General features: G+C 34.3%; 1 long non-coding RNA gene across 1 annotated transcript; it reads left to right on the top strand.

The window, feature by feature from the left end:
* Positions 1-365: 365 nt before the first annotated feature.
* On the top strand, positions 366-8,706 carry LOC126823686 (uncharacterized). Its single transcript, XR_007681254.2, has 4 exons — positions 366-432; positions 3,083-3,151; positions 3,483-3,572; positions 8,060-8,706. It is a non-coding gene; the product is annotated as an uncharacterized LOC126823686 (long non-coding RNA).
* The last annotated feature ends 323 nt before the right edge of the window (positions 8,707-9,029 follow it).

Genomic DNA, 9,029 nt, shown 5'->3' with positions numbered 1-9,029 from the left:
AGTCTTTCTTCCCCAGCATAACCGAAGTCGAGGACTTTATCTTGCTTATAAACCGTTTATGATTACATGTAAAATGAAAATATAAGTAAAATACGAGTATAATCTGGAAAATTAAATTACGTATGTTCGGGTATACTTCAACGCCAATATTATATTGGGTGTAAATATGTTGGCGGAATAAATATTTATTTTTGATTTTTTAATAAAATGTAATAAATATTTTGTTAGAAGGGCAATAATAACACTAAATCTAAATAGAATATTCCCTGTGTCATGTCGTCTGCAGTAATGTTAAATATACATCAAATTGTTGATTGGTTCAATTTTGCACGTGCAAATCACGGCCGACCTTTTCATTAGTTTGGCTGGCGTACGCACTGTTCACAATATTATTTGAATCGCGAATGGTTGCATAACGCCTGTTAATAATAGGTAATTCTTGATTTAAATTCAAAGTATTTGTTATGGTGTCAAATGTTTTCTGAAGAAGACAAAGACTTGTTGTTGCAGACTGTAATAGTTGGGTCTACCAAGAAAGACGTGCATGAAAATACCAAAACAAACAGATATGGAAACGTGGTGTTTTGGGGAGTGATACACCGGCTGTTTTGCTTGACACGATCTTCTATCTTACTGGTAAGATTATCTTCTAGAAACTAAAATTTAAAATAGAGGGTTAATACTCGAAACGAATGATAATTTTCCTTTCATGAATTTTACATACATGTATATTGATTGTTCTGTATTTTAGACGAATCGATTCAAAATGAATGTTTTGTGTGTGTGTGGAGGGGGGAGGGGTTTAAAGGAGAACTAACTTCAAATACAATATTTTGATAAATTTTTCAGGTCTGCATTTTTTACTAAGAGGGAGCAGGAACACGAATCATTAAGGCTATTTGATAATCCGCAGATAACCGGACCGCATATGGATAGTAATGCGAAGAGGTACTTGCTGTACAAAGAGGAGGGGTATCCAAGACGAATAGTGATGGGTTAAAGAGCCACAAAAGTGGACCAAAAATTGTGCGAGCATATAAGGAAAGGTGTTATGTCCATTTATTTGAAAAGTATAAATCACTTTGGTACGTAAACTGTATCATTAGACATGAAACACATTCAAAAACAAAGAAATAATTCGTTTGTACAGTAAGCAATTATATTAGCTAAAGTAAAATTGTCTTCAGGAAAAAATAAGTTCCATTCAAAGCTCGAATCAAGAGGATAACGAGGTCGAACGTCTGGCAAGTGGTAGGGTAGGACATTGTGTTAGAACATTGGCGGAGAAAGTTCATTGGGATTTTCCGACGTAGTTTCCCCTTGTCAGTGGTGCAGGATGGAGGAACGACGACCAACCACACAAGTCCACACTCGACGACCAACTACAGAGAAGCATACTCGACGACTTGTCGCAGAACGCCGCACTCGACGACCGACTTCAAGTGAAACTTGACCAACCCCTGGAAGTCCAAAATGCCAGAAATACAATAACCTTCAATATAAATATAAAATAAAGCATATAATTTGTGTTTATTTCACCTTGTTGCAACTGACTTTGTTTCGATTCCCCAGATGTACGTGACAAGGATTTAGGGTCGCCTGTCGAACCCCGTGGGTTTTCTCCGGGTTCCTCCCATGGCTAAAGACCCTACGCGCAAGTGAATTATTGAAATAAAATTGAACCATGTGTTAGTCCCGAAATGACCTGGTTGTGTCGATTGGTCGCTACGCCCCCCCCCCCCGCACACACGCGTTGATTAATTACCAATTTCTTGACAATTCTTCTCATCGCAAGTCCGTGTTCATTAGCCTAGTCGAGACAGAACAGTAGGACGTTAAACCCAGTATCATTTCTTGAAAGTTGGGTATCTTTAATGTCATACACGATAGTGCTTTTTGGCGAGCACATAAAGTCAACAGATTGTTTAAACTCAAATTTTACCTGCTATCAGGAGTACATCCCAGAATTCCCGTGAGAAAAACCCTATTTCATGTTTTCTTATGGGAAATAAAAACCTACAGTGGAAGAATAACCCGTAATGGGTTTAAAGAAAACCTTTCAGAAGAATAACCCAAAATTCCCCTATATATATTCAAAGCCGCCCCCGACTTTAAGATCGCAAGTTATTCCGGGCATAGAATTCATCCCAAAGATCAGAGATTTACCGTTACAGGTTTATAATTTATATGAACACCTACTTTTCCTCAAATGATCACCTGTGCACGTGCTGAAACAACACATTACAGGTTGATCAGTAACTTGAACACCTGAGTCAGAACAATGGGTCCAGTGTGTAAGGACATTTACTAAATAAAATCATATGGTTGCACAATTATATTTTATAATTTTTTATTGATAAGTGCTTTCAAGTGTTCTTGAGTGATGGGGTGGGGGGGGGGGGGGGGCGAGCGGGGTATTTAAAGAATATTATTTGAATGTAAAGTGCTAGAAATGTGTTATTACGAAGACGGACTACGCATCCTGCTAAACAAGTATGAAATAAAGGAACTAAACCTTAAACTCATTTCGAAATTAAAAACACGACTTAAATATCAAAAATATCGGTCCATTTCACTTAAAGTTGGTGCTATTACCTTGCCTTAATATCCTCCATTTGAGACGCAATGAACATTTTAAAATTAGAACACGACGATTCGTGTATTATGAACTTAATGGTTACGAACGAATTTTGTGATGAACAAAGAAAGCATAGCTCAGAAGAAGACAAACGACAAAATAATAAATTTATAAACAAAAGCAAAACGTGTAGAATGAACTAAGCAGACAGGCACGATGGTTCAATTGGACTATTCGCATATTTCACCGAACATAATTGATTTGACATTTGTCATAAAAACATTGACAATTGAATGTAAATCACGTTATATACATTCATTTATGTTAAAATTCCAGTGATAATTATAGCTATACGCCCTGTAAAGGGAGTTTAAGTCATTCATAATTTTAGTACATTTTTAATTTTCTAGCATCTCATGTTTTGTCAAATTTTAAACTGCAACCATCTTCTTCATCAAAATGCTGCTTTTAATGAAATGATCACTGTATTATGTTTCTATTCAGGCCAAACAGTGTCTAGAAACATTCAAATACCTGGATGGAACTAAAATGAGTCATAAAACCGTGGCAATGGTAAGTTGAGTTTTTGGCAGTTTTCGGGGACCTGGGGTGTGTATTGTTATACACAATGAACTGGACTGGACGATTGTTCTTGGGATAAATGAGAATAAAGGAAAATATGAAATATGATTCATAAAACTCTTTTGTAAAGTTTAATATATTTCGTCATATATAAACAATTAATTCTGTGTCAATAAAAAGTGTTTTTCTATGATTCGATATTATCAATTGGATATAATGATTGGTTAGTAGGTTATTCTAAGCATTTTAATTCCTGGTTGGTTAAGTACTTAGATAGTGTCCAGTAGGGGTTAAACACAAATGTTTTGTTAACTGTTTCAAGGTAACATTGTTTGTTGAGAATATGAGAAGCTCTGAAGTTGGTCTCAGCTTTATGAAATTATTCATCATAGATAAATCAACCATTGTCACGGTTAGTATTGTTTTTATCAACCATTATCAAGGTGAGTATTGTTTTTATCAACTATTATCACGGTAAGTATTGTTTTTATCAACTATTATCACGGTGAGTATTGTTTTTATTAACTATTATCACAGTGGATATTGTTTTTGTCGACCATTATCACAGTGAGTATTCTTTTTATCAAGCAATATCACGATGAGTATTTTTTTTATCATAGAAAAATCGACCATCATCATAGTGAGTATTGTTTATTTTCCAACATTGACTGTTATTATCCCGAATATATAAGCTTTAAAACAATCGATTTGATGTTACTGTTATATAACAGTTGTCGCCACTGCTCATGTTTCTGTCGGTGTGCATTTACTGCAGAGTTCGGAACCGATTATCACCAATTATTCAAACATAGTTAGTGCTTGTATCAAAGTGAAATTAACCATTTCATCATCTTTATTTTTACCCACATTGCGCCTCCTGTATACATGAAAAATTCAGATTGTCTGTGTGCACTTACTGTAGAGTTCGGAACCGAGTATCACCAATTATTCAAACATATAGTTAGTGCGTGTATCAAAGTGAAATTCGCCATTTCATCATCTTTATTGTTTACCCACATTGCGCCTCCTGTATACACGTAACTTTCAGATTGTCGGTAAACGTATATCCTATATCATCTTCGTAATCCAATTTAAACCGGGATAAGAAGTGCCTAGATGATACAGAAAAAATCTCTCTACAACTACATTTGGAAAAATAGAATTCATTTACACATGGTGGACAGTTAGAAGTCATACATTGGTAATAATTTAAAAGCTTGTACAACATAAAAGAACATAATATAATACATAATGGCTCAAATAACACCTCTCTGGACACTTTTTACAAATAATTATAACCATAATTCTTATAACGGCCTAGTGAAACCATTTGCCTTTAATTTATTTTTATCAGTCCTTGTAATTCATGTTACATTTTGGTCGCAGTTTTCTTTACCACAGTTGTCTTGATCTCTTCCAACTTTAGTCAGATTCTCCTGCATGCTTCATTGGAAACTAACTTTATTAAAAGGGACATCCGTTTGCTACTTAATATTTCACTTTTTATACGTCCGTCTTTGTGGGCGTATTTTTGTAAATCCGTCCATCTACAATTTCATCTGATCAAGAGTTCTTGGCTATTTTTGTATAGGCCCACCTGTTGATGTGGCCTCGTGTTCGGGATGATATAAGGAGGCATTTGGAACGGCTAGACATTGCTAAATCGCATTTGAAATACTTTTTCTGCGACATTTGTTTTTTTTTTTTTTTTTTTTTGGGGGGGGGGGGGGTGGGGATGTAAGCAATATTCACATTTTGAATCATTATGTTATAGTATTGGGTAGTATGTGGTGATATTGTGGTGGTGATATTGGGTAAATCGTCCAGCCGGTTATCTGCTGTGTTTTGTTATACGTTGATGAAAATCAGCCGGGCAATTATATTCAACTTATCACCCAATAATACATTCTACAGTAGATATCGTTTGTGTGATATATTTCATAATCTACTGCGATATCTCCTTAGGAGATATCGCTTTACATGAATTTGATTGGTCAGTTGAAAAGGAACTACTTTTTTTATTTTCAAAGAACAGTTCATCTCTTATTAAAAGTAACTTTTTTTAATATTAAAAATGAACTATTGTTATTCAATTGACCTTGATGGAAACACTGGGTCAATATAAAGGACTTTGCAATGGTTGAATTGCTGTCAAAAAATGATGTATCTCTACGCCATAATGTTCAGTAAAAGTTAAATCTACAGCAAAGAATTATATTTATCTATTTGTGCATGTAAGAAGGGATTGGGTGATAAATAAAATCTCCTACTCGTCTTTTTTGATATCAAAAAAGACTTGTAGGAGATTCTCTATTTATACCACAACAAAGCAGCTATAAGCAAACAATCTCTCTCACACACACAAAGAAAGTTTTTAATTAAAACCCAAATCGGTGATTTAAGAATTACAAATAGCATATAATCTTTTTAAGTTTTAAAAAAAATGTTCAGAGAGTCATTGATTTATATCTCTTATTGATAATTCCCATGAAATTGGTTATGGAAAGGAAATTGTGAAAACACATTAGAAATAATTTGGAGATGATTTATACATAATGTAATACTAATTGGTGGTACAAGGATATATTCCGTGGAAGTTTCAATGATTTTCATTTCCATTGAGCAAATCAATTATGGCCCGGGTAAGTTAATCAATGTCTAATTAATAATTTAGAAAACATTTCAGGTCTAAAGAAAGACCTGCAATAGACAGATTTAGCGCTTGCATAATGTATGTTTAACTGTGCAACCCGTAGGCTACATATGACACCGAACTCTGTTAAAATATGACCTGTACATTAATACACCAAATATTATCTGAACTTTATTTCACCAAACAGACATGGGTTCTGAAGAATATTAGAGGTGGGGTGGGGGGGGCATGTAAAGAATATTAGTTGAAGATAAAATGGTGAAAATTGTTTTAACAAGAATGTCTATGCATCATGTATAACAAGTTTGAAAGTTGAAACGTTAGTGAAGCAATGAATTGGCATTGGTGGGAAACTTTTTAATGTCGAGCTTTAATGGAGCTAAACCACTAACTCAATATTATTCTTACTCTATATAATTAAAATCAAAGACGCCTGTGTGTATGTTCGCCCATCACGATTCGTCGCCGCGATGCACCCCCACATATTAAACGGCATGGCCCCATGAATGTTTTAGGCCATGATATGGTTATATTTTGACCCCAGGCGAAGGCGGGTATCCCACCTAGTATTCTATAAATGCAAAAACTGAAATTCAATATTGGCCCATTTCAATCGATATTGATGTTATCTTGCCGTGAACATATGGTATCCTAATATTCAACAAGTAAAACACAATGAAATTTTAAAATCGATACACGGCGTCGTGTACTATATTGACATATTGGTCTCGATCACCTTTTGTAATGAACAAAGAAAAACATAGCACAGAAGACCTCGCGATTGAATAATGATATTTTTTTCTTTTTAAAAAAACCCATGTAGAATGGACTAAGCAGGGGCAATCGATCACCGTTCGATTTGAACTATTCGCGTTATTCACAAGCGACGAAATAACGATAGTTCTTTCTTTGAAAAAAAAACACGTGCACAAACAACCACAGTATTTAAACGAACATTATTGATTAGATATTTATTATTTAAAAGACTTAACAATTGAATGTAAATATACATTCCTTTTACATTATATCACTGTGTGCTTTTAGGTCCATATTCTGTGTTAACGTTATAAGGATGAGCTATATGATCTTTACAGAAACTTCAAGTCATCCATAATTTCAGTATATTTTTAATTTTCTATCATCAATCATTTCAGTATATTTTTAATTTTCTATCATCTCTTTTTAATGAAATGATCACTGTATTGTGTTTCTATTCAGGCCAAACAGTGTCTAGAAACATTCAAATACCTGGATGGAACTAAAATGACTCATAAAACCGTAGCAGTGGTACGTCCATTTTCTGACAATTTTGGGGGACTTAGTATGTGTATTGTATAGACAATGAATCGGACTGGGCGATTGTTCTTGGGATAAAAGAGAATAAAGGATAATTTGAATATGACATATGATTGATAGAACCCTTTTGTAAAGTATAATATATTTCGTCATATATAAACAATTAATTCTGTGTTGATAAAAAGGGTTTTTCTATGATTCGATGTTATCAATTGGTTATAATGATTGGTTAGTTGGTTAATCCAAACGATGGTTAACAGGGTGTTGCGGGTTGCGCGGGCCTCTAAAGTACTTAGATAGTGTCGAGTGTGGGTTAAACACAGGCAAAAAAAGATTGCAAATGTTTTGTTTACTGTTTCAAGGTAACATTGTTTGCTGAGAATATGAGATGCACTGACGTTGGTCTCAGCTTTATGAAACTATTTATCATAGATAAATCAACCCTCATCAAGGTGAGTATTTTATTTTTCAACAATTATCACTGTGAGTATTGTTTTTAATCAACTATTATCACGATGAGTTTTGTTTTTATCAGCTATAATCACGGTGAGTTAATATTGTTTTTATCAACCATTATCACGGTGAGTTAGTATTGTTTTTATCAGTTATTATCACGGTGAGTATTGTTTTTATCAGCTATTATCACTGTGAGTATTGTTTTTATCACGGTGAGTAATGTTTTTATCAACCATTATCACGGTGAGTATTGTTTTTATCATAGATAAATTAACCATTATCATAATGAGTAATGTTTTTTTTATCAACATTAACTGTCATTATCACGAAAATATAACCTTAAAAACAATCGATTGTGTGTTACTGCTGTATAACAGTTGTCGCCCCTACTCACGTGTCTGTCGGTTTACACTTACTACAGAGTTCAGAACCGATTTTGACCAATGATTCGAAAATAGTTTAAATTAACCATTGCACCTTCTGTATACTTTCAGATTGTCGGAACACTTATATCATATATCATCGTCGTAATCCAATTTAAACCGGGATAAGAAGTGACTAGTTCATGCAGAGAAAGAAAACCAGCCTGCTACTATATTTGGAAGAATGAACTCATTTACATATTATAAAAGAATGGAATTGTTTTTCCAACACTTATTGTTTTTATTTGCTTTGAAGCCAGTGTTTCTGTTGACATTATCGATGCAAAACTACGGACCCATACAGGACAGGATTTACCAATTTGTGGGCCCTGGGTAAAACTCAGTAGTGGAGTCCCGATACCTGTGGACCCTAGGCCAATGGTCTAATATGCCTATTTGATAAATCCGGCCCCGGACCGGTAGACTCTTTATTTTTGACATTTTTGAAGATGGAGCTTTATAGCCGTAATTGGTCTAAGAATAAGACAAACTTTGGATTCCAATTCTATGATTACACTAGCACAGGAACGACATACAGCATACAGGAACATAATGTAATACACAATGGCTCCAATATCACCTCTCTGGACGCTTTGTAAAAATAATTATAACCATAATTCTTTTAACGGCGTAGTGAACCATTTGCAATTATTCGTCGTGTAGCCATGTTCATATGTGTATATTACATGTATTTGTATGTGTGTTATTGTCTCTCTATATAATTGTTTTACTGTCTCTTTAATATATTGGTATCAGTCATTGCAGTTTTGGCCAGTGTTTTCTTTACCATAGCTACCTTGATGTCTGCCCAATTTAAACTCACTAAAACCAACCACTAGTTAGATTCTCTTGCATACTTCACTGGAAACTAACTTTATTCAAAGAGACATCCGTTTGTTACTTAATTTTACTTTTTATACGTCCGTCTTTGTGGGCGTATATTGATAAACTCGTCCATCTACAATTCTTCTGAACTATTTTTGTATAGGCCGACATGATGTCGATAATTTCTTGTTATGGCTGTGTCGGTCAGAGTTTTCAA

The sequence above is a fragment of the Patella vulgata genome, chromosome 6 (assembly GCF_932274485.2).
Source record: "Patella vulgata chromosome 6, xgPatVulg1.2, whole genome shotgun sequence".
NCBI classification, from domain to species: domain Eukaryota; kingdom Metazoa; phylum Mollusca; class Gastropoda; family Patellidae; genus Patella; species Patella vulgata.
Note: the sequence above shows the minus strand (reverse complement) of the source record. Positions and strands in the feature narration are given on the sequence as shown.